The sequence below is a fragment of the Aulonocara stuartgranti genome (assembly GCF_965226115.1).
Source record: "Aulonocara stuartgranti genome assembly, chromosome: 8".
Lineage (NCBI taxonomy): Eukaryota > Metazoa > Chordata > Actinopteri > Cichliformes > Cichlidae > Aulonocara > Aulonocara stuartgranti.
Window position 1 is genome coordinate 5,662,755 of NC_138959.1, and position 26,354 is coordinate 5,689,108.

Consider the following 26,354-nt stretch of genomic DNA (forward strand, 5'->3'; position numbering starts at 1 on the left):
CTTCAAAGTTCATTGCACACGGTCGCATACATTTTGGTCCTGCCATGGTCTCCAGCTGGTCACTAGTGTAACATCAACTTTATTAATGTCAGTGCATTACTCAAGACGTCTCTCTGCTCTTGTCTTTACACTGTAAATTGCTGTTATTCTGAATCTAGTTTAGCCATAGCTGCTTGTGACCAACCTCTTAGTCATTGTTTCCCCTTAGGGAGCCCACCCCATGCTTTATGGATCATCAAACTCACAACTCATTATTTAAATAATTCAGTAGTGATAGCATGTAAATGATGAGCTATGTAAGTCACCCTGGATGAATCTAGCTTTCCCATGAATAATGCAGACTGCAGCAGGATCCCAGGACTCTGGACACAGCACTGCCTCCATATCACCCCACCCCTTTATCATGCATGGCCCTTCTTTCATTCATCCCTCCTTTTTACTACAGTTTTATGTATTATTACATTACTCTTTGATTATCCCCTCTCTTTGTCTCGCTGCCATCCAGTAAACCTTCTATGTTTTTTCTATGCTTCACATCGTCAAGCTTTTTTTTTGTCTGCCTGACCAGTTTCCTCTGTGAAAGCATTACGAAATTATTCACAGTGATTATTTCCCTCTGCCTGGGCTTACATTGGGTTCTTGGCTGATACATGAGGAGCACCAAGGTCAGCCAAGCTGCTGCTGCTGTAACTCCCATATACATCAGTGAATAGAAATATCCTGCTGCTTTGCCTGGAGAAAGCAAAAGTGTTACACATGAATCAGACTTCGAAGCCTCTACTAGTTAGTAACTTTAGTCCTCACTCCTCTGTGAAAATATTATGGGATAATTAGATAAAGCAATGTCAAAGCAAAACAAAATGTGTTTTAATTTTCTTTAAAATATAATTAAATCTTTTTAAAATTCTAACCCTAACTCCTAACATTACCACATTCCAGTATAGACTCCTAAAATTTTAATACAATGTTTGAGAAGATATTTGCAGGCTGGAGAGGTGCTCAGAATTTTTAATGAAAGAAAAGTCCAAACAATTACTGGAATAATCATTAAAGTTAACAATAAACCACAAAACTAAAGTTCAGGACCACTATAATCAAAGAACTTTCTTTTTCTTTGTACAATTATTTATGTTCAAAAATGGGGAAGTGGGTTGCAAAGCAGCTTGCAGTAGCACATGTAGGCAAGGTGAAGTAATTTAAAAACTGTGTACAGAGTATATGAGAATTTCCACATGGAATCTTGGAAAAGTATCAGCTGAGCCGTAAATTAAAGTGTGCTGGTACATCCAGGTTGGAGACAGGAGGTGGAGCTGGAGGTGGCAGGGTTGAAGATGCTACGATTTAAATTGGAAGTGACCGGGATGGACAGGAGTGGAAAAAAAATATACCAGAGACACAGAGACAAAGTTAGAGAGGCAAGGCTGAAATGGTTTGGACATGTCCAGAGGAGGGACAGTAATGATAATAATAATAATGGATTGGATTTATATAGCGCTTTTCAAGGCACCCAAAGCGCTTTACAATACCACTATTCATTCACTCTCACATTCACACACTGGTGGAGAGGGACAGAGGAGGGACAGTGGATATATTGGACAAAGATTATTAAAGATAGAGCTTCTAGACAGGAGTAAAAGATGAAGGTGACAGAGAAGGATGGGTGAAATGAAGGCGGATATACAGACGGTTGGTGTAACACAGGAGGATGCAGATGATTTAAAACAATGAAAGGGATCCAGCAACAAAAGGGGGGCACAGCATAAAAATTAAAGGGTTGGTGCTTCACAGTAAATGACTCCTCTGGTTTCAGGCCTCAGATAATCACTGACTGAAACGGGTTTGCATCCAAGTATTAAAAATAATCCCTGTTGTAACTGTAATAATCAATTTACAGTACTTTCGTGAAAATGGGGGTTCTTGCTAAATGGTTGATGTAATATTTTTGTTAAACCCTTTGAATTATAGTGGAAAGTCTTCACTTCCATCAGTGTTTTTTATTGCTTAATCTCAAATCCCTTTTGATGCTGCACTGAAAAACTGACTGTAAATTGTGATCTACAAGGGAAATAAATTTGAGCTGCTTAATGGTAATTTTTTTCAGTTAGTTAAATCCCATTTTATTACATTCATTTGATTTAATAAAGTTTAAGACATTAATATAGTTTCCCTGATTTGCTCCCTAGATGAACCAATATTGCATTTGTATACTGTAAAAAAATATTACCTGCCAAAATGATTGATTGGGCTGATCCTATCACTTACCTTTTCAATATTGCTAAAAGATATCATCATTAGACTGATGGACTGGAACTTTTCTCTGTGATTACTTTTCATGTTTTACTTTAACAGAGTCGAATATTGCTTTGACTATTAAAGTCAGTAAATTTCAAAAGCCTGCCCAAATGCAGATGATCTATAGTTGTAGGAAGTGGGCTTGAATATAAATGGTGGAGCCTGAGACCAAAAAGCCTGCTGCCTTACAAGAGGGACATAAGTGTGATTAAAAATGTACGTGCATCACCATAACTGCAACACTTAACCCTAACCACAGCTCTCGCCTCTTCCCCTGTGGGAGTTTAGATTGAGGGGGACAGAGTAGAGAGGGGTGAGGAGGAATTATATGTGTATATGTCTAAGAGTGATGGGTGATGGTTAGGAGAGCAGAAGACACCGTCTGCCGACTATTAGCCCTGACTTAGAAACAAGGCATGGCAGGCAGCCGATTAGCTGACAATGAGAAGATGAGTGGCCTGTCCATCCACCTGGCATGTATCATGCAGACAGGCCATGGTCAAGCTGCTCCTATTTGCACTCCCATTAGGGAATCAGCTCTCAGTCATATTTCTTAGATCCTGGTGGAGCAGATCAATAAAACGAGATGGACTTGTTGCCAGCAGGCCCCTTGTGTCTGAGTGGGAACATCTCTCCTTATCGGATCTGGAGCAGACATGGGGAGAGCCTTGCCTCAGCACTTTGCCAGAAGGATGAGGCGGGTGAATGCGCTGGTGATGAGTCACTTCCATATGTTGTTTATTGATCCGCCGTGGGATATTATACCTCAGTGCTTCTTAAGTGTGCTGTCTGGTCGTCCACTTTTCTTATTTGCATGGAAATGATGATCTCTGAGAGTGATGGAGTATTCCTGCTCTACAATCAGTTACTGCCGTGTCAAAATGAAAGAAATGAAGCAGATAACAAGGGATCAGAGGTTTTAGTGTCTGGCAATTGGGCAGGTGCATCGTTTATTCTCTACCAAATTGGTTTTGGTTTGCAGGAGATAACATTTTTTCCCTCTGGCTGATGTGGGAAAGTGAATTCATTGCAGGCAGAGCGCAGAGAGTTTTTGGGCTGCCTATTAAAATTCCACATGAACGGTCACACACTGCACCATAATCACAGTCCGCTCAATTGTACTTTGTGACATTTACACACTTCCTTTGTGATTTAGCCATTTGTTTTAAAAAAGCTAATTTTTAAAGGAGAGTTTGCAAAGTCATAGAAAATTGAAAGGCTATCTTTGCAAACCAAATAACACCAAAGGAATGAAGAATGGCTAACTTCATTCTGACTAGTCTTTAGCTCTCCTGTGCTTTAATTCATCCATCCCTCTGTCTGATTCATATCCCTTTTCACTTGCTTATCCAGATTCAGGGGCAGCAGTCTAACCAGAGCTGCCAAGACTTCCCTCTCCCCAGGCAGGGCTTTTTCTCTGAAGCCAGTTGGCACCCAGGCATCTATAACAAAGTGGACCCCTAGAGCACCTTCTGCAGGTGGTGGGATCCCAAAGAGGATGGATCCATTTGGCTCCTTTCCTCTGAGCTGCCTCAGTCCGGCAGGTAAAGGAACAGTCACCACGCACTCGCTGACAAGCCCATCCCCAAGACATGAGTCAGTGCCTTCCATCTATATCACTGAAATTTGTAGTCTTCAGTCATCGGCATCGGGGTGGAACATCTCAACACATGACCTCATTTCAGTGCTTCGGTTCCTGCTGATCTTTGCCTTCAGTCACTTCTGTAGACTTTGCTTAATGTGAGTTTTCCCAGAGGAACATGTACAACGTGCCGAGCTATCCAATGTGACTGAGGTGACTGTGGCTTGACAGTGAATGTGTCCTGCAGCCTAATGACACTGGGATCCCTACTGGCATAATGCAGACATAAGTCACATGACATAAGAGTCATGTTTTCCTACATGAATACAGCAAAGGCTGTTGTAGCTCACATTGTCCAGAAGTGACATGAATATTAAAATGTAAATAGAAAGCTGTCTACCTGCAGTGTGCTGTAAAAGTCTATACTTCAACTTAAACACTCTTTTAGTTGAATTCAGAACCATTTTTATTGTCATTTATTGGCATCCGAGGAGAAATCGAGTGACAAGAATAGAATCGGTTGATGTATTACAGTATAGGCGGCCAAAACATTTCTGCTTTGCCAAGTGTTATTATCTTTACCACAGTATTAAATGTTTTATTGGCCATATAGTGTTGGTGGGAACATAGTATTTCTAGGAAGGAATGAAAGCTTAGAAATATAGTGTTATGTTTTCTAGCTGAGGCTGATACATACACATAATGCACTCATGCTGATTAGCAGAGTAATTACTCGAATTGCTTTCTGTGATTCATTTTAGTGTAATGCACCATAAGGGCCATAAAGCTTACATCATACACACTATAAAGTTCCAGCCAGATGAAATCAGTTTTAACACCAAAAGGCAGCAGGTAAAAGAAATAAGGCCAAAAGAGGGACAAAAATTTTATCTGCTGATTAAGACCTCAGGCACACATGTCTACAGACTGATTCCTTCGTAATCTCCAGTTGCTAGGCGGAGCTAAGGGAGGATCAACCCTGCTGCTTTTTTAAGACCTTTTTATTCAGGTAAGACGTCGACTTGTCTGCAACAATAAAAAAATGGTAAAATGTTAAATGGTCTATATTTGTATAGCGCTTTACTTGGTCCTAAGGACCCCAAAGCGCTTTACACTATACACAATCATCCACCCATTCACACACTGGTGATGGCAGCTACATTGTAGCCACAGCCACCCTGGGGCGCACTGACAGAGGCGAGGCTGCCGGGCACTGGCGCCACCGGGCCGTCTGACCACCACCAGTAGGCAACGGGTGAAGTGTCTTGCCCAAGGACACAACATCCGAGACTGTCCAAGCCGGGGCTCGAACCGGCAACCTTGTGATCACAAGACGAACGCGCAACTCTTGAGCCACGATCGCCCCATAAACTACAAACAAACAGAGAACATTTAACTTTAAAGTAAAAGTTTTGTGAACTTCTAAGTTTCTGGTTTGCATCTCACTTTTCTGTTTCACTACTACTTAGGGAAGGGTTGTCCAACTCCAGGCCTCAAGGCCCAGTGTCCCCAGGTTTTAGCTCTCACCCTGGGTCAACACACCTGAATCAAATGATTCAGGTGATCATTACCAAGACAGTTGATGAGGTAATTTAGCCATTTAAATCAGCTGTGTTGGATCAAGGACACATCTAGAAACCGAATGCAAAAAAGTTATTAATGTTATGAGGTGTGTAGCTGGGAGGGGTTGGGGAGCGAGCTCTTCTGCTTTGAAAAGTCTTTACCAGGCATTAATTAGATCGGTCTTCGATTATGGGTGTGTGGCATATGGTTCAGCAGCTCCTTCTGTGCTGAGACGTTTGGATGTTCTGCAATCGGAAGCCCTTGGAGTGTGCTGTGGAGCTTTTAAAACGTCTCCCTACAAGTGGAGATGGGAGAAATGCCCCTAGATCTTAGGAGGAAGCAAATATCGGTGAATTACTGGGTTCATCTTGGTGGTCATGGTGACACACATCCCACAAAGGAGGTACTTTTGGAATGCTGGGAGTATGGAAGAAGTCAGAAGGATCATTTTGGAAAGGTGGGGAATCAGTGGGCTAAGGAGTGTCAAGTGTATGAACTTAAAATATGTCCTGCAGTAGTGTTCCCTGTGGTTCCTCCATGGTTATTGGAGACCCCTCCTGTGGACTGGTACTTGCTGGATCTGAAGAGAAAATTGAAAGGAGTCGTCGATCTTGTTTCAGCATTTCATTTTCACAGCTTGAATGAATACTCTGAGTGTATTCATGTGTTCACGGATGGTGCTAAAAGTCCAGATACTGGAAGTACAGGGTTTTGGAATAGCAATTCCATCAAAAAAATATTGAAATAAAGAGACGCACTTCGGATGGACTGGCAGTGTACACGGTTGAAATGGTAGCAATTTTGGTAGCATTGAAATGGGTAGAGTGTTCAAAAATCAGGCAGGTGGTAGTGTGTTCTGACTCTGCAGCTGTTCTTCCAAGTCTAGTCATTTTGTTCGAAGACAAGGCAGGGCATGCTGTATAGTATGCTGTAGACTATAAGCAGAATAAGGTGTTGTGGTGGCAATATTCACTTTCTTTGGGTGCCAGCTCATGTAGGAATCAGTGGAAATGAAAAGGTGGCTAGGTTGGCAAAAGGAGCGTTGACTAAAAATAGGACTGAGATGGAAATTAAAAGCAGCGAATCTGAAGCAAAAGGTATTGTTTGGAGGCAGGTTGTTCAGGAGTGGCAGACGCGGTGGGATTCAGGGAGTAAGTGCAGGCAATTGTATCATCTTAAGAAGGGGGTGGCAGGGTGTAGGTTGTATAGGGGTAATAGGAGAGAAGAGGTGGTCATTACCAGGCTTAGACTGGGACATTGTGCATTAAATAAAATACTATAGATGATAGGAGAACATGAGACAGGGCTTTGTGGAGTGTGCCAGGAGGAGGTGGAGACAGTAGAGCATGTAATACTGCGGTGCAAGGGTTATGATGTGGAAAGGAAAGTTCTGCAGAATAGATTGAAGGAGCAGAGAATTGGGGAATTTAATCTGAAGAGTGTGTTGGAGGGTAGTACGGTACAGGTGAGGGAACTGGTGGGGTTTCTGAAGGATATAGGTGTTTATGAAAGAGTGTAGGGTCTTTTTTTTCGGTTTTGTATTGTTTTTTGGATACAGACTGTAAGCTCACTGTCTGACCCATACTCCGGAACAGTAGGAGGCGGTAATGCTCCTTTACGTTGGTTGCCAACCGCCGTTAAACACAAAGAAGAACAAGAAGGACGCATCTAGAACCTGCAGGATGCTGGGCCCTTGAGGCCTAGATTTGGACGCCCCTGACTTAGGGAGTAGTTGGTAAGTGTTTGCACAAAAATCAGTGTCTTTTTTACACACTACAGGTGACCACAGCGATTTATTAATGGCCAGTGCAATTGCAAGGTTTTCAGAGCAGCACTGCATACTTTAACCAATTCAAACTGAGACACAGTGAGAATGTCTACAGCTATGCTAGAAGCTTTGAAAAGTTGTAATTGGTTATGAAAGGGCTCTCAGAGAAATCTGAATGTCAGGTTTATTACAGTAATAGTTTAAAGCTAAGAAACTAGAATCTTAAGCTAGCTTCACAAATAGTTTTAGCAAGTGAAATTAAAAACTAAACCCTGGTTCCTTTGGTTTCCTGGGGAAAATGTGTATTCCTTGGCCAGTTGGTGGTTGGTTAAAGACACAATATATTTAGCTTCTTTGAAAATCAGTTGCACCAGCCTTGCTGGGTTTGATAATAGTCTGAAAAAAATGATTGTACTTCTGAAACTTTTAATACAGTTGTAAGCAACAACACTGCCAAAACACTGAAGACTAAATATAATGGTCTTCTCTACTACCCTACAGAGAAGTACAACCTGGCTTTGCCCAAAACGGAAAACTCTGGTGTGTGATTAGGCAAGAAGGGAGCACATCAGCCAGCTTAATTAACAGATAACTGCAGAAGATCAGTCTCGGCATCAGCAGAGCAACTCTTGAATGCAAGCCTGCGAGGCAGAGTTTCAAAGAAAAGGTCTTTAAGAGACTGGCAAATAAGAAGGAAAATATTAAGTTGAGCAAAAGAATAAATAATAGATGACCCGTGGAGATGTTCCATTAAAAATCATAAATGATAGCTGATTCTATTCAATCTGATGCAATATTTGGCTGATTTCTTTCAAGAAAAACCACATTTCCAACATTAGTTCATAAGAGACTAAGAAGTGTGCATGAGTGAGGGAGAAAGAGGGAAAAGAAATACTGATTGCGTGTCACGTATGTGAGTTGCAGACAAAGTCAGCAGTGGTACATGATGTGTGACAGTGTCAGCAACGGGTCCAAACACTGGTGACCCTCTTGTCTCTTTTTGAAATGGCTGGCAAGATTATTGTAACCCTGAAGTGATTTGTCAATTCTTTGGAGTCCTTTATCGAGGTAAAATAGTAACGATTTGCTGCTTCTACTGTGTAGCTTTTTTCTTCTATTTGAAACAGCTGCTCAAACCAAACCAGCAATTTGAAAATGTGACCCAAAGAAAATGCAACATTTTCACCTAACTATAAATGTCCAGAAATTGTAGTTTAGCTGCCAGTAAGGCTGCCACGGAGTGTGTAATGTTCAGTCGTGTGCTCTTTTTAATGCTCCACTTCCTCTGGACCTTTGCCTTCAGTATGTTCTGTACACATTGCTTAATGTGCAGTTTCCCCGAGGAACATATACAACATGTTGAGCAATGTAATCTGACTGAGGTGACGGTGACTGTGGTTGTACGGCAAATACATCCTGCAGCTTAATGGTACCGAGATGTCTGTTGGCAGAATTCAGTCATATAACCCAAACGACATGCATTAAGTGTACTGTAGTCAGTTATTTAATTGACAGCTCCACATGCAATAGTTTACTTTTCATAGAGGATTCTAAAAGACACAGAGACAATTTTGTGAATACCCTGTGCTGCTTTGAAGAAGCTGTGACAACCTGAAACAATGGGTGTAATTAGCATTACAGGCTTTATGGGAAGTTCTGCGCAAAACTTGCAAGACACTAAAGTCAGGAAATGTGAGCTTTTGCCCCTTTTTTCATTTGTCTTGTGATAGTCCCAAAACATAATGGAAGTGCAGGACTTAATTGCTGGAATATCCTTTAAATCAAATGGTAATCACCAGGATATTAAATGTTAATGAAACTAATCATTAGTTGCAATTTTCTCTTTACGTCCCATTCCCCTTGTGCTCTGTGCAGCACCTTTTATCTATTTCGGTCGTTCTCCATACAGTTCTTTTTCTGTCATCCTGCTATTTTACTCCTGTGCTGTTATTTTTTTTTTTTTTATGTGCCACTGTATTTTTCATTGTTCATATTAAAAGCTTTTAACCTAAAGCACCCAGACTAACAGATATAGACTCTGGCAGCTTAGTGGAGCCAAGCTGACACGCCTTAAGCTGCGCGTGTGTGTTCCAAATGGTTGACCATGTGTTAAGGAAACTATGCTTTTGTACAAATATCTGAAAGTCTGCATGGGTGTGCTTTTATGTCAGGCAGGCAGCGTGTCTGGATGGGGTAAATGTGTGCTACATTGGAAAACCTACACTATGACATAACCTGTGTACACAGAAAACATCAAACGACATAAGTCATGCTCGTGTTCAAAAGCATGACATTGTTCTTTAAAACGTGTCCGTGAGCATAGCCTTCAGCATGCACCAATACATCTGAAATGTTTATAAGTGTGGAGTTGTAACTGCGCCACCCATGGGCATCATCTGCAACTTTGAATCCAAATGCTAATTCTTGGATTCCTTCACTTTTTTTTTTAGCTTAATCTTTGTGCTTAGATTGCCAGCATGTTGGGTTTATTTGAGCCAGAAGTGACATTTCCATTAGAAGAGACTGCTTAGTTGGGCTTCAGTCATATGGCCTGGAAAGCCATCTGCAATCAAAAGGGAGAAAAGAGTATTCCCCAACTGGTTGTAAATGGTTGCTTGAGGTTGCTGGGAGTCACAAGCATGGTGCTACACCAAAAATCCGCCCCGCAGCAGCTTTGCGTTTTAAAATCTCAGATCTGGTGTGAAACTGTAAAAATCAAAAAACATTTTACCTTTGCAAAAGTTGCATGTTTTGAAACATGTTGGCTGCAGTGGCAACCTTTTATTTTGAAGGCAAATTTCCTGATTAGCATCACATTTTTTCAGGATTCACTATAATTCAGAGGTGTTAACAATCAAGTTAGCATATTAGAGGGTCAAATCAGCCAAGCCTTCTGCTGGATCATCTCAGAGCATAAAAATATGGTGGAAAATTTGATTATTATTATTATTATTTATTACTGTCAAATTGTAGCTTTATATATCAAATACTTTTCAGGCTGGGGGTTTTCTTTTTCAAATTTTTTTTTTTTTTTTTTTTTTTTTGAATGAGCCCATGCAAACTTCGAGCGGCCCTGGTAATCTGCTAGCAACCAAAGCAATGACAAGTAGGTTTTTCAGTGTATCACCATTTTGTGATACACTGATATCACCTGGCAATGGCCAGCAACCTCTAAGGTGCACTTGCCAACCAGTCTGGGCATACGGTTTTCCCTGGTGACTGGTGGTGGCCAGATTGTTGCTGACAGGCCTGTAGACCTACATGACTGAGACCTTATGTTTAACCAGCAAACCCGGTTAGCAAGATGCATCCACAAACCATATGGGTGTAATGCACACAGACAGATGTCTTTTCATTGGAAGCAGAGTAATATGGATGTTGGATGTTGGCTGTACCAACAGCAGGCCATAATATTTTTGAGACAAAGCCATCCAGAACTACAGACACATTAAAGAAGCTTAGTGATCCAAATAAGCAGAAATGACCTCTACCTAGTAAAGCTTTGTGTCAGCACACCTGTGAATTAAACCAGTCATACCCCTGTTGTAAGCTTTGCCAAATCCTACGTGGTGAGTTATGAAATATAGGGAAATTATCTCTGTTTGTGCTGGGATGTCATAATGTTATTTTAATGGGTATTTTAAGACTGGGAAGGTTCAAACTAAAGATGTCTTTAAGCTGTATTTGCAGCCTGCAACATTGCCGTAAACATTAGCTAAGTGTTTCTCCCTTCGCCAGCATCCTCCTTTCTGCCTAGTCTACAGTACCTGTGGTGATTTCTCTCTAATTCAGTATATTTTAACTGCCTGCTTTGTTCTGCTCCCTGCTGAATTTTCACTCTACTTCACATGCAGCTCACAGCACCATAGATTTAGTGGCACCTGTGCCACTAAATTTAACTGTAACAGTTTGGATAATAATGGCACTGGCTTCACAGTGAGTATTTCTGACTGAAGTTAGATGTAAGGTTATTTTAGACCACCTGCCAAGCAGTCCATTACCTTGGTTTCATCACAACTCATGGCTACTTTTTTTTTTCCTCCCCCAAAACGGTGCTTTTGTAAATCCCCATTTTGATACTTTCCATTTGTGTTTCCTCTCCAGCAGTTTCCTGTTTCATTGTGTCTGACCTTTTCACCTGTTCATGGCTTTTTTTCTCTCATCTGTTCCTTATTTTATTGGGCCAGTTCTTACCTGTGCTTTAGATTTTTTTTTGATGTTTTTGGACCTTGCCTCTTTGACAAAGAGCTGCATCCATATAGAATTGTGCAAAAGTCTTGAACACCTCATTTCTTTCAATTATTCGTCCAAGGACTTGTCCTATTAAACGATAACAGACTGCTCTGATTATGATTATTGCTGTGGCTGTAACCTTGGCTGTGCTTTGGTTGTGATGATTATGGCTGTGACACATTTCAATCGATCTGGTGCTATTGCAGCCATTGTATGTGCACAGTGATTTGACATGATTGTGCTGGCAGTGCTTTGATGACTACAGTGTTTAAAGCACAGCTGCTGTAAACGTATCATAGCTTCAACCACAGATGTAGATGCACTGTTTTAACCCCCTGGGTGGCTGTATACTGCTGCAGCTTGGCTCTTTGAAAGGTGTAATAAGCAATAAAATTTGCAAGGGAACATAAAACCTTGTCCAAGGTAACATAAAACTACAAAAGTAGTACTTACAAAGAAACCTCTTGAAACCTGGCACTGTTGTCCTAAACCTTGACAGAATTGTGCAAATAGACAGTTCTGGCTTTTAGAAGTTGAAATTTGTATGCAGCCATCCAGCCTTTCTTTCCCAAGTGGACTTTTACAGATGTTTGGCCGAATACTGGAAGTACAGTGAATTCAATATCATGCTGTGTGCTCTTCTTTGACGTAATATTAATTGGTTCCTGGAAGAGGAAACTGTATTTGCGTAAAGTATAAGTGGTCACCCAAACTGATTTACTTTGTGGCTTTTTGTTTTGATTGCTGTCCACCATTTTCTCTTTTATGTTGTATTTCTTGAATCTGGTCCATCTTTTGGTCCAAGTTTTAGTTGTGCCAGTTTTTTCCTGCCTGTGTTCTGGACTACCTCTTCCTGATCAGGTAATCCTCAGGTGCCATATTTTTTGATTTTCCTTGTAGTCAAGCTATCCAGCCATTTCTTATTTAGCTTTTTATAATGTATGACCTCTTAAAAGAGGTGAGATTGGACCTCTTGGACGTAACGTTTTCAGTGGGAGAAACGTTCTGTCACTTGTCCAAGTGACATCTTCAGTCTCAGCTGACTGCAGGTTTCCCCAACCTTATAAACAATACATTTGCACATTAACTGAACCCAGCTGACTGAATGAGCAATGGGCTGTGAGGTCAGTTCAATTAATACAATGAATGAGAGCCACAGACCTTTGCATGTGAGTTTCTTGTTTTTGTTTTTTTTCCTCTTTTTTTCCTGTGGTTTATGTTTGTCAGTGAATTGACAGTGGCTGTGCTGGTTTTGGACCTTGCACTGATTTTGTCTTGTCTGATATTTGTCTGCCTGTTTTATTTGCCCCGCTGACTGCGTTCATGTGTATCAATGTAAGCTGGTAGTTTAGAATTCACTTATAATTTTAACTTGTCTCCTGTATTATTGAGTCATTTTGCTGTCTGACATTATGTAGCTTATCTACATTCCAGTAATTGTCAAATATCCAATTATTATCTTTTCATATATTTGTCTATTATCTTTCAGTAATAAAGAAGATTAAAAATAAATAAATAAATAAATAATAATGACTTTTTTTACTATAAGGCTCCAGTTTTGTGTTGTGTGTAAATCAATAAACCTTGAAAGGGAACCCGTGGAAAGATCGTTAATTTTTACCTGGAATTGCTGAGGTTTTTTTTTTTTTTTTACTCTGTAACACTTGGTCTGCTTTCAGAAATACGTGACCATGAAATGTTAGTTTGTTGGCCTAGGCTGTCTCCATGGCGACTTTGCAAGTCTCCCAGGGTGGACAAGTCCCCTGCTGTCTGGACCTTTTTGTTAGCTCTCTTCTCCATCACCAGTGATTCGAAAGACAAGGTTTATGGTCAAAAACACTGGCTAGATGTAACCTGATGGCCAAGGGGATGGGGCTGTAATAAATGTTTTAATAGTTCAGGTTTTTGGGGTTTTTTTTTAAGTTTATAAATAATTGTGTAAGAAAAAAAAATCAACTCTGTATCCCAGATCTGTTTGTTGACTGAGTGGCACAACAAGCCAAAGCAGTGCATGTGAACTGAGAGCTGCAACACAAAAAATAAAATTAAAAAATATTAAAGTTACATAAATGCCATTTTAGTTGATTTACATAATTGTTTGTCACTTTTAACTGAAAATAGGATTATTACTTCTAATAATATTGCACCCTCAGAAAGACATGACTCCATTCTCCTTGTGGCAACTTTATTCTCCTCAGTTCAGGTTCGGAGTTTACAGGCAGCATATCATCAGCAAATAATGTTCTCACGTCTCACACACTGTTTTTCTTTTTTCTGCGCTTACTGATGACATCACACGTCTGTACTCTGACCTCCTGGAACTAATGAACTACAAAAATTAACTGAAACTACAATAATCAACTGGAAATAAGTCCAAAAATAAAACGCCATTAAGTATAATCTTTAGAGAGTTTGCCAACGATTCAGAAAATGTAAGTTTTATAACTACTTTTGGTCACAACAATAACAATGCCCAGGCTGCAGTACTTGTGGTCAATGTTAAATGTGCTCAGATATGGTTAGAAATGTATTAAGAGTGGTATATGGCTTGCAGTCACCCTGCTGTATACATTAACGAACTAATTAATTATAATAGCTGACACATGCATTCAGAATTTAAATAACTGCTGCCCTAATGAGAATTTATGAAGCTCATTTGAATGTCAAATTTCAGCACAAACACTTTGTTACTGTTCCATTTGTTCTAATTGAAGCAGCTCCAGAGAACACACTTCTGTGTTTTCCAAATCGTTTATGATGGGACGAACTGTTTGTGCTCGCAGATTACTTTCAGACATGGTAATAACAGTCCTTACTAGACTACAGTACATTGCAAAAGACTTTAGCCACCACTCATTTCTTGGATTGAAACAGGGAAGCAAAAACATAGTTTGTATAATTCTAGTGAGCTTGAAAATCTGCATTTAGCATGACGTCCTTTATACTGAACTTTCTTCTCCAAGCTTTAATGTAAATTTATTTATTTATTTTTAAGTGGTCTTCAGGAACAGTCCTCCAGGCTCCTTGAAGGACATTCAAAGCTCTTCTTTGGATGTTGGCTGCCTTTTGTTTTTAACCTTTCTAAATTTTCCCTTTATCATTAACTTATTTGTCTAATGATTCAGTGACTTAATGATCTTCAAATTTAAAGAAACAGGTTTACATTTTTGGATATTGGTAGAAACAATAAAAACCAGAAAAAAAAGCTTAAAGGACGCCTCATTGTTGTTAATAAACATTTTAAGTGTGTGTGTGTGTGTGTGTGTGTGTGTGTAACCAATGTCCTGCTGGAAAAATGGTGCTTTTTGAAAAGGTGGTGCATAGTGGATTAAAATCTGTGTTCATAATTCCATCAATTTTCAAATCACAATTTATTTCTATAGCACATAATACAACAAAGTTGACCAACGTGCTTCACAGTTGGTCAGAGCAATAGCACAAGACAGTTAGAATAAAACAGTTAAAAGGAGGGCAATGAACAATATGGGTAAACAGCATAACTAGCCACGAAGTTATCAACTAGTTTGATTCAAAAGCCGGTCAAGAGCCGGATCACCTCTGGACTTCAGACGTGATCAGGAGCATCTGATTGGAAGATCTTAGTGCTCTATTAGGATTATACAAATAGAGGAGTTCAGATAGATAGCTGGGAGCCAAATTGTTTCGAATTTTAAAGGTAAGGAAGAGAATTTTGAAATTGATAACGATATTCGACAGGGAGCCAATGTAGGTTGGTTAAAACTGGTGTGATGTGATCATAATTTCTAGTACCAGTTAAGAGACACACAGCTGCGTTCTGAACTAACCCGAGCTGGTGAAGAGAAGAATATGGGAGGCCCAAGTCAACAGTTAGGGTTTTTAATAATCTTCTAAGTAATGCTGTGATGCATTCAGTAAAAGTTGGATACAGGGACCAATAGTGGGCAAAGCTTCCTTAAGAAGAAGAGAGGGAAGGGAATTTTGACAAGATCTCGAACAACGCTGGCTGAAATACAGCCTTAAACCATAATAGAGCCTCTACTGCGTTTTCGATTGCTGTAGAAACTCACTGAGCCACACATTTCACATTTGGGTCATCCACTGATTTTCAGTTCATTTCATGTACACTTTGGCAAACCTCAGCCTTTTCTCCCCATTTCCCATCCACGAGAATGGCTTCTTAACAGCCACCTTTCCACTGAGATCATTTCTAATGAGGCTTCAGTGAACAGTAGATGGATCAGCTGAAGGGTGAGACACATCTCTCAGGTCCTGTGTCGGGTTTTGGCTGTCTTGAGCCGCCCTTTGCTGGATTTTTTTTCCTATTTCTTAAACGCATTACTTTCAGATGCTATTCATCTGCTGCTACTAACAAAGCACCTAAAGAAACACTGGTCTGTTGCTAAGTTGTCTTTTATGGCTCATCTGGCTCATCTCTTGAGCTAGGTCTCTTTTATGTTTGAATGATTCATAAGTCAGTGTTAAGTGGCTTAACGAACAAACACAAAAACGCTCCTCTGAAAATGATCTGGTACAAGGACCATAAAAGACGTAATGCCTGAGGAAAAAACTGAAAGACCTCCAGAAAACCTGGAGAAGTGTTGCTCAAGACCACTTAAAAAATGCAAGAACGTCTGGCTCCTTGGAAACAAAATATAAAGAAATCAGGAGTGGCTCAAGACTTTCCACACCTCCTGTATATAATTTGGAGTTAAAGCTCTGTTCCACTAAGGTACAGCCTCAAAATAGATAACATTTTAAAAAAACAAAACAAAAAACACCTGAACTGTTTGTATTCTTGTTATTACAAGTTTTGTATCTGATTGGGGAAGATTATCATCTATACAGGAAATTAAATCTGCCACTGTGATGAATTGCAGCACAGAGATATCACTGAAAATGATCCAACAATTTACTCTTAGATAATATACTACATTAGAACAGCAAACATAATGAGAACATGAAACCAAAACATGCTAATCCCCTCTCAGAGAACGATGCGTTTCAACAATTTTTGCACGAATAGGAAGAGCCTCTAATAATCAAACCCCAGAGCTTACATCAAGGTCATAAGAAAAGAATTTTTCCACAAGAAAATTTAAAAAAAAAGTCTGGGAGAAAGCCAGCTGTGTCTTCAGATGGATTCAGAGTGAAGCTCTTTGAAGGGGTTTGCATTTTTAAAGATGTTCTCAATCACAAGGCTTCTGAACCCATCACAAGGTTTTAGTTTGCAGCTGTATAAAATATTATCCCAGAAGAGTTAGCCAGCTGAGTTTCACAAGAAAATTTCCTCTCAAGTTAAAGAGGGAGAGGGCAGGACAGTGCAGAGCAGTATATGAAAATATACACACACACCAGTTGATGGCAGGCTCCTCCTCTTTTAAGGAGATTGCATTTCTCATTCCCTTTTCTGTCGCTGTCCTCATGTGTCTCTGCCTGGCCTTTTCCTCCAGCTGCTGCTTTGATATTAGCTTCATGAAATCTGTGTGAACACCACAAACGCAGCTAATCTGCCCCGCTGCAAGGCCTCATTCAGATGGTCGCTCAGTCTCTTCTCATCTTCTCGAGTTTTCTCAGTCTTTAATCCTCCCACCGTCAACACAATACAAGGGCTGTCAGTTGTCGCTCTTTTATTTCTTCTCTCCCTTTTTTTTAATAACATAAAGCAAGTTGGATGAAAGGATCGAGTGTTTTCCATCACTGTATGCAGACTCCTGACTGTGCGGCTTTGCTAAGGTTTCCTCCAGGTGTCCTGGGAGTGAGGTTCATTGATTAGTCCTCTACTCATCCATTTTTGTTAGTCAGATGAGGCATTATATTATAAGGAATCAATACAATGAGTGTGTCATGGAAAAGAAATGCAAAATTGAGCAGCAACAAATGAGTGATGATAAAAACGTCATTTTAACTACAGCAATTACTCTGCTTAGCCTGAGGACACTGGTTCTCTAATGGTTAATACTCTTCTTTCTATTAATTTTAATGCCAGCCTTTTCTTGTATATTACATAGTTGTATACATTTTTCATTTTGACATTAATAATTAGATGGGCTGGGGAAATTGGTGAATATTTTGAACATTGAATGTCTGAATGGATTTTCCGTTTCTTTTTAGACAACTCGGTCATGGAAAAGCTTTTAAAGTTCTTGATTGGCTTCAACCAGCATTTAATTTTGTATGTTAATTTTTAAAATAAGCTTTTGTTTTAGAAAAAATAAAGGTAATATTGTCTTAGGACACCTATATTTCTGTACTGCTATCTGATATGTTGGTACAGTTAAACATTTTACACCGATTGATCACCCAAATATTTATTAATAGTATTTTTGCACTTTAACTGATGCAGATGTGTCAAATCATGTATTTCACTACTTAAACTCGCCATTTTGAATACATGAATGATTTAAATGATTTGAGATGGCACTATCAGTAGTCACACACTATCAAAGTAGCTACATACCTAGTAGGTGAATGGTTAGTTATCCTGGTTTGCATTGCATTCTTCACAGTTGCAGTACTGCTTAGTGAGTAGTAGCAACTGTGGCAACCTGTTAGCGATCATAGCAATAAACAAAGAATATGCATTTTTCTCTAGTGACCACTGGTTATCAGGGGATCACTGACTGGGGCTTTATCAACTATACAACAGCTTTGAGCACCCAATGGCGTCCTGTGCATTGCTACTCATATTTTCCCCTAGAGACTGATGTTTCTCAGGTGGTCACCAACCAGTCTGAAGGCTTATGTGGCTGGGATTTTAGTCTTCTTAATTAGAAAAAATTACTAACACAATAAGTACTGATGAATTATGCACAAACCAAAAAACAGAGTGAAAATGTAATTGTTGGCCAGTAAAGTGTCCAGTTTTTTTTCTATAAAAATTTCTTGGTATTTCAGTAAATAGAAAAATTCAATGTAGATTTATTTTGGAGGTTTGTGTGACTGAGTCAAGCATGTTGTCTTTAACTATATTACATGTCTTGATTACTTTAATCTTAATTCAAGCAAATCATGTTTGGAGCCACGGTATTGATTTAGTAGTAAACATAATAAATCTGGTATTAGCGCATCCTTTTTTCCAGTGTTTAGATAAGAAACTCCTGCCTGATCAATATTTTTCTCAGCTGTGCCAAAATTGAAAACTGATGTCTTTGATTGGTTTCTTTCAATTTTGAGCACTAGATTGGACAATGAATAGGATGCCTCAGACCTTATTTGGTTATTGAGCCCAGGTTTGGAGTCTATTTTCCCCTGCTGAAGTAGACACAATGAAGTGAAGCAGTGGAGCAGATGGAGCATGTACTGTAGGAGGTTTTTTGGACTACGGATGATTGGTCTTCTTAATGCATACAATTGATTGCCCCTCATGAACACAAGGCAATAGATCACATATTTTTATTGATTTTATAAATCTAATTATATTTATGAGGAGTATCTCCAGATTTTCTATTTGCTTCTTAGACAATGACTTAGTTGAAATTAAAGCTCTCTGAGACTCTGTGACTCTACACACACTTAAGTTAAAGGCTTGAAAAGACCATTTGTTGCTTGGGAACCCACCTTACAGACAGTACATACAAATGTTGCCCAAGATTCAAAGATTTCTCATTAAAACGAATTGCATGCTCAGTGATCAGAGCCAATACTTCCAGAAAAGACCTCATCAGTCAAGAGAGATGAGTTATTTTCCTTCTAATATACTCAGTGAGTCTGTATGCTGTACTGCAACAAGTCCAGCAAAATGATAGTACAGCACCTTGAAAGCTAGACGATCTATCAGGCCAATTCTTAACATCAGTGTTTTATTGAAGTAATTATAAAGATAAATATAAGAAAAAGGAACTAGATGATGCTGATGAATGCTAGAATGATTCAGTTATATAATACAACCATTCAGTAGTTACAGCACTCTTGTTTGAGGAGCTTGTAATGGTAAAAATGACATAAAGCACATCCGTTATAATCAATGGCTGAAGATCACTTTTCTCTCAGACTTCAGGCGTACTCGTGCTTCATGGAGTTTTTAAAAGTGGAATGAGAGGCAGCGCCTTCAGCCATCAGGCCACTCTCGCAGTTTGGATTCGGGGAAACAAACACCTCAACTTTTAAGATTAGATTTACTTTCTGCTAAAGTAGGTGTTAGAAACATGGGCAGTTTTTACATGTATTTAGTAATACAGTAAACAAAGTATAAAGAAATGTAAACATAAAGAGGTTTACAGGTAGGTCAGAGCAGGACGAGACATTCCTCGAGGTATTAACAGGTCAAACTGTAGTATAAACTGTTATAAATCAGATGTTACTTTTTATGTGCTCATTTTGACTGTAGTGTTACTGTCTGTTTAGACTTACTGATGGCCACAAATGGACAGTGTGTATAATATAAGTGAAATAGAATATGAAAGGCTTTAAAGTGTAAATAATTTACTCTTGGAATTGTGTTTATGTGATTGTCTCACCACCACCATTTGCTCATCAGTGAAATAGTGCGACACGATTAGTGTCACTTGTCACGTTTTCCTTCACACAGCATGTTTCATTTATCTGAATTATAAAAACAGTTGTGTTTATAGACTGTACAGTACTTTGCTAAAGTCTGAAAATGAGCGATATTTCTCCAGACCTTTTGAACGTTTTCAATAAGCCTCAGATTTGGTTGCAGACCTGATACATGATGCGTCTGGCTTTTCAATTGATGGGTGAGGTTGTTGGTTTGATATTTGGCTGCTCCAGTTTCCAGTCTGCATACCTAAGTATCCTTGGGCAAGAATGGGCAAGGCATTCACTGGAGCATGAATTTGTGTGAAGAAAGCACTCTACAAAAAATGGGAGAAATCGGTGTAGATAAGGCAAATATAAAGTGTTTTAAGTGCTCAAATAGAGTATAAAAGCATTATGTATCCACCAGTCCATTTGCCATTTAATTTCCACAGTAAATTAATTAGGAATCTGCTCACTGAGATCCTAAATAAAGACCCCAAAGTTGTTGTTGTGGGTTTTTTGTTTGTTTGTTTGTTTGTTTGTTTTTTAACATTTCCTTTGCAGCTAAAAGATTGATGCCCTGCTGGGTTTTTGAAACAATCCAGGTTTAAGGCACTACCATACTGGCTTCTCCTTTCAGGCCCAGAGTCTACAACTGTCTTTGGACGCCTCTAGAGATTGTGTATTAGTCAGGTGGATGTATGGCACTATTTTTGCTGACACAACGCTTTACATAAATGTTCAGCGAGCCCTGTGTCGTCATCATCAACAGCAGCACTGAAGTTGTTTCTAGACATCTTCATTCTGGTTGGATAAACACTGAGAAATAAAACTTGATAGATACCATTTAATGGGGATTTGGTATACAGTATGTTGGGATGTGAATTAAAAAAAATGTGGCTCATTTTTTTTTTTTTTTGCTCTTGCACTGTCTGATGCAGCACTACAGTTCTGTATGTTGCTTTTTATGCTAGCAATCTAATGAAAAGCTCATTTACACCTATATCTCAGCAAAATACTTATAATTAGCTGATTTACCATTCAGATGCAGCTAGTGTCAATTACTCAGGACTTAACCCTCTGTAGCAACTCGTCAGTTACTAAGATAAAAGACGTAATCGATTATTCATGTGTTAATTAGGTGTAGCTACACCTTTTAGTTTTGATGCTCTCTAGCTCTTGGCTGACACCTGATCATGCACCCACCTGTCTCATTAAAACATATCAAACACTGCCTGAAATGTGTCCTCGTGTGCTCTGTATTATCTGGCACCTGATACTGAAGCAGAGTTGACCTTTTCCTGCTGCCATATGCTGCACTGTGATGTGACGCCAAGCTCTCCTACATGTCCAAGGTTCCCACTACACTGAAGGACACAGAATGAAGAACATGTATAAATTACAGCAAATTTTTAAAGAAGACAGAATACCAGTGGCACGATAATACAATTGTCTGGTAAATTTTAAAACCTAGTTTATATAAGTACAGCTGTGAAAGAGGGTTTCTACCAGACTCTGTCATGGCTGTAGGATACAAACGCAGGACTCAAACATGGGAAGTTAACTGAAAACGGAAGCTTTATTACTGGACATAATTCTGCATTTATACAGAAAACAAAGAACTAGAAATAAAAAGTAAGCAACTAGGAAACTAAGGAACTAAGCTGGGAAACGGAGGACTAGGATACTACTAAGAGTTCGGAAGAAACACATAGCAAAGAGGGTGTACGACGAGACAATTGACAGAGGAAAACACAGGGCTTAAATACACAAGGGGTAACGAGGGAATGGGAAACACAGCTGGAAATAATCTGACATAACAAGACTGGGAGGAAGCAAAACTGAATCCACTGAACACAGGACAAGGAACTATCAAAATAAAACGGGAAACAGGAGACAGGTATGGAGACGTGGACTTGACAAGGAGACACGACAGACTGGGGGGAGACAGGAGATGAACGAACACAGAGACAAGGCTGACTCGACAAGAAAGGACGAGCACAGGATGACCCAGAGAACACACGGAGACAGAGATTGAAACAGGCCGAAATAAACACGAAGAGAGAACGAAGATCACTGAGAACTAAAGAAAAACAAAACCATGAACAACAATAATTAAAAGATATAATTCCAGGGTCTGAAACACAAATACTGGGTCACAAACGCAGTACCATGACAGACTCTTTGCAGTCCTGTAAAAAACTAACTATACCACATGTTTCAGGAGCTTGTAAAACCACCTTTATCAGCAATAACTTGAAATAACGGTTTTCTGTATGACTTTAACAGTTTCACACATCACTGAGGAGGAATTTTAGCAAACTCTTCCTTAAAAACATTGCTTGAGTTTATTGAGGTTTGCAGGATTTTGTTTTGCAGAGCTCTCGTAATGTCCTACCACAGCATTTCAAGAGGTCTAAACTTTGTCTGTACTTTTGCAACACCTTAATTCTTTTCTTTTTATTATTATATTTTAATTATATTTAATTCCTATGGGAGGAGCACTTAGTTTTACATAAAGGAAGGAAAAATTCTTTTTTGCTCGACTGTATATCTAATAAAAAAGGCTTTAGCATAAAATGACATCTTTTATCTTATTAAGACTCATGTATGTTTAAAAACAAAGCAGCACATGACAAAATAAAAGCTTCAGCTATAAGCGTCACTTAACATTATTAAATTATAATGATATTAATTAACCTGAGGTAATAGGGAACCAAAATTCCCTTCACTGTTACGTTACGTTACTCGATGAGAGTAACGTATTCTGAATACTTTGGATTACTTAATATATTATCATGCTGTTTACAACTACGTGAATGTACTATTGCTGTGATTTATTACTGTTACTCACCGCGGCTCTGAACCGTAGTAAAGGGACCTCTGACTAATACGGCGGGGTCCCTGTCAGCTCGTAGCCGAAAAATAGCTTTACTTTGTTGTCTGGGTCAAGTTTGCTAGCGAGAGACAGAGAGAGGCGTTGAAAGACTGCTCCAACGGAACTTATTGTTTCGGAGGAAAACACGAACACGGTGTACAGTCGAGTCTTAATAGCTTATTACAACTGGGCTCGTCAGGCACTCTTCTTGGCTGCAGTGGTTATTATTATATTTACATGCTTCCAGCTCCCGTTTCTGCTCGATGACAACTCGTACTTTTCCTTTTTCTCCCTCCCTCGCTCACAGACACATAACGTGTATGGCAGTCCATTCTCCCTGCAGCACGGACTACACTGCCCATGATGCTACATTCTTTAGAGCTATACCTGTAGCATTCTGCCTATTAGCTTAGCACAACAACAAAAAGGCGCTCTCTCACCCAGGAAACACACAGTCGCGGAGAGAGCGTTACCCTGTAACCATGGCAACCGTAACGCTGCCGCCTGCAACAACAGAACGTAGCTGTCAAACAAAACCCAAACAGTCCTGACCCGCGACAATATGAAACAGGAAAGTACCGCCGTGTAATCCATTTATTCCAACAAAGTAACTGTATTCTAAATACCACCTTTTTAAACGGTAACTGTAACGGAATACAGTTACTCATATTTTGTATTTTAAATACGTAACGGCGGTACATGTATTCCGTTACTCCCCAACACTGCTTATCTGTTATATATATGGATCTTATTTTTGTTTTTTTCCAGTTTTTTAACTCTGATAACTGGTTAGGTCACCAGTAACAGTTGCTATCAAGCCTTTGTTAACTGACAATTAGTCTTTTACAGCATTGTGGAGGAATTTTGATCCACTCTTCTTTGCAGAATTATTTTTATTCTGCCACATTGAAGCATGAACCATGTTTTTAAGGTCATGCCACAGCAATCAATCGGATCCGTTCAGGACTTACTAAGCCACTCTAGTCTACTCAAGTCTTCATATTGTTTTTCTTAAGCCATGCAGAGGTGGAGTTGGTGTGTTTGGAGTGTTTTGGATCATTGTCCTGCTGCAGAATCCAAAAATCAACTATATTGGCTTCCCAATATAGAATTGAATTCAAAATCCTGCTCCTCACAAGCAATCAGAGATGGGCAGACGTGTTACTGTAATCCGATTAGTTTTTTCAAGTAACGAGTAAAGTAAGGGATTACTATTGCAAAAAAGGTAATTAGATTACTCTTACTTTCCCGTAAGCACGCTGCGTTACTGCATTACTAAAACCGTGATTTTTTTGCGAGAATGTCTCATGACAATGACGTAAGCGAGTGCGACGTTTGTGACAACAGCTGTGTGCAGATCAACAATGGATAATATATCGAGTGCAGGAGAGAGTATGAGCATGCAGCGTTTAAAGCGTGGAAGTACTGACCTTACTTTGAGTTTGATTCCATAAAAAGTGACAAAAACATTAGCGTCCGTTGTGCGTGGGAAGAAAACTTCTTTTTACAGCGAAAAAAAACCCCTAAACTTCCAAGCAAGCACCGAGTGCGCTACGGCGTAATGGGAAACTCACAGAGAAACTCGCGGATTCTTCCACTGACCACTGCGGCACACCTGCACCAGGGTAAACCTCCGCCTACCCCACTCCTGCTTTACAGGTGAAAATAGAGCAACAGGACCGCTAGTCTTTGATGTTATTTATTTTCTGCTGTGTTTTACTTGCATCTATTTGAAAGAGTGAGTGTAAACACACAAAAAAAATAAAATAATTATGTGCTGGAATGTGCAGAAAATAGGTTCAAATGTTAAACAAATTTCTTCCAGTCAGTGAATGTTGCATATAATTAAATTATTGTATTGTATTGTATTGTATTGTATCTTTATTTGTTTCAGACATATAAAACAAAAAACAATATATACACACTACATATATTTTCAACTTGATGCATAAAGTTAAAATATTAAAACTAATAAAACAAGTTTTAAAAAGAGACTTTTCCATTTGATTACATTTTGTATGATGGATTGTGCAGAAAAAGTAGAACTGGGTTGAAAGATCTATCGCTTTATCACCTATTCAGGTTGTAAATTGTGTTTTTAAAAAGTAACTAAGTAATTAATTACTTTTGAAAATAAGTAATCAGTAAAGTAATGGGATTACTTTTGGGGGGAAGTAATCAGTAATTAGTTACTGATTACTTTTTTCAAGTAACTTGACCAACACTGCATACGAGGTCTTAAATAATCCGGCCCCATCTTATCTTAATGACCTTATAGTACCATATCACCAAATTAGAGCAATTCGCTCTCACACTGCAGGCTGACTTGCCTGCCTTCAGTTTTCAGGCCCCTCTTCTGTTGAACCAGCTTCCAGTTTGGATTCAGGAGACAGACACTATGTCTACTTTTAGGCTTCAAACTTTTCTTTTTGCTAAAGCATATAGTTAGGGCTGGATCGGGTGACTCTGAATCCTCCCTTAGTTATGCTGCAATAGGTGTAGGCTGCTGGGGGATTCCCATGATACACTGAGTATTTCTTCTTCAGTCACCTTTCTAACTCATGTGTTAATAGACCTCTCTGCATTGAATCATACTTGTTATTAATCTCTGGCTCTCTTCTACAGCATTTCTTCATGTTTTCCTTCTCTCACCCCAACCGGTCGCAGCAGATGGCCCCGCCCCTCCCTGAGCCTGGTTCTGCTGGAGGTTTCTTCCTGTTAAAAGGGAGTTTTTCCTTCCCACTGTCGCTAAAGTGCTTGCTCATTGGGATCATATGATTGTTTTTGTTAAATGCAGAATTCATGGTTTCATTTACTACATCAATGTGTTAGTTTTATGCCAGATGTAACGGGATTCAAATCTTCCAACAAGTTCAGCTTCTGTCTCGTCAGTACAGAGGTTATCAATATGGGGGTTTTTTGGCAAATGTGAGACAAACCTTCGTTCTTTTTGGTCATCAGTGGTTTTCTCCTTGGAACGAAGATGGATGCCATTTTTGCCAAGTTTCTTTCTTATTGTTGAATCATGAGCTCTGACCTTAATTGAGACATGGGAAGCTTCACCAATGTCCCAGGTTTTCTCTGTTTGTGTGTAATGGCTCTTACCGTGGTTCACTGGAGTCCCAAATCCTTAAAAATGGCTGTGTAACCCTTTCCAGGCTGATTGAGTTAAGTGACTTTGGTTTTCAGGTGTTTCTTCAGATCGTGGCATGATGTGCTGCTTTTAGAGATCTTTTAGCTTGCTTTACTTTGTCAGACAGGTTCCATTTAAGTGATTTCTTAATTCAACATGTCTGCCAGTAATCAGGCCTGAATGTATTTAGTGAAACTGAACTCAGCTTTCCAAAAAAAAATGCAGCTATTCAGTTAATTTATGACTTAAACCCTCGCTTAATCAATGAAATCATAATTTAAAAACTGCATTGTGTATTTACTCATGTTATCTTCGTCTAATATTAAAATGTGTTTGATGATCTGAAGCATATAGGTGTGATAAATATGCAAAACACTAGGAAATCAGGAAGGGCGCAAATATTTTTCACATCACTTGCCTGTGTAATCAGATGCTTTTGCATACC

General features: G+C 39.3%; 1 protein-coding gene and 1 long non-coding RNA gene across 3 annotated transcripts in view; one reads left to right on the forward strand and one right to left on the reverse strand.

The window, feature by feature from the left end:
- The window catches only part of ormdl3 (ORMDL sphingolipid biosynthesis regulator 3), a 70,383-nt gene that overhangs the window by 19,782 nt on the left and 24,247 nt on the right, over positions 1 to 26,354 (forward strand). The window lies entirely within an intron of this gene.
- On the reverse strand, positions 13,578 to 25,191 carry LOC309713382. The gene is made up of 3 exons (XR_014278578.1): positions 24,207 to 25,191; positions 21,172 to 21,265; positions 13,578 to 17,169 (listed from the first exon to the last, which is right to left on the reverse strand). It is a non-coding gene; the product is annotated as an uncharacterized lncRNA (long non-coding RNA).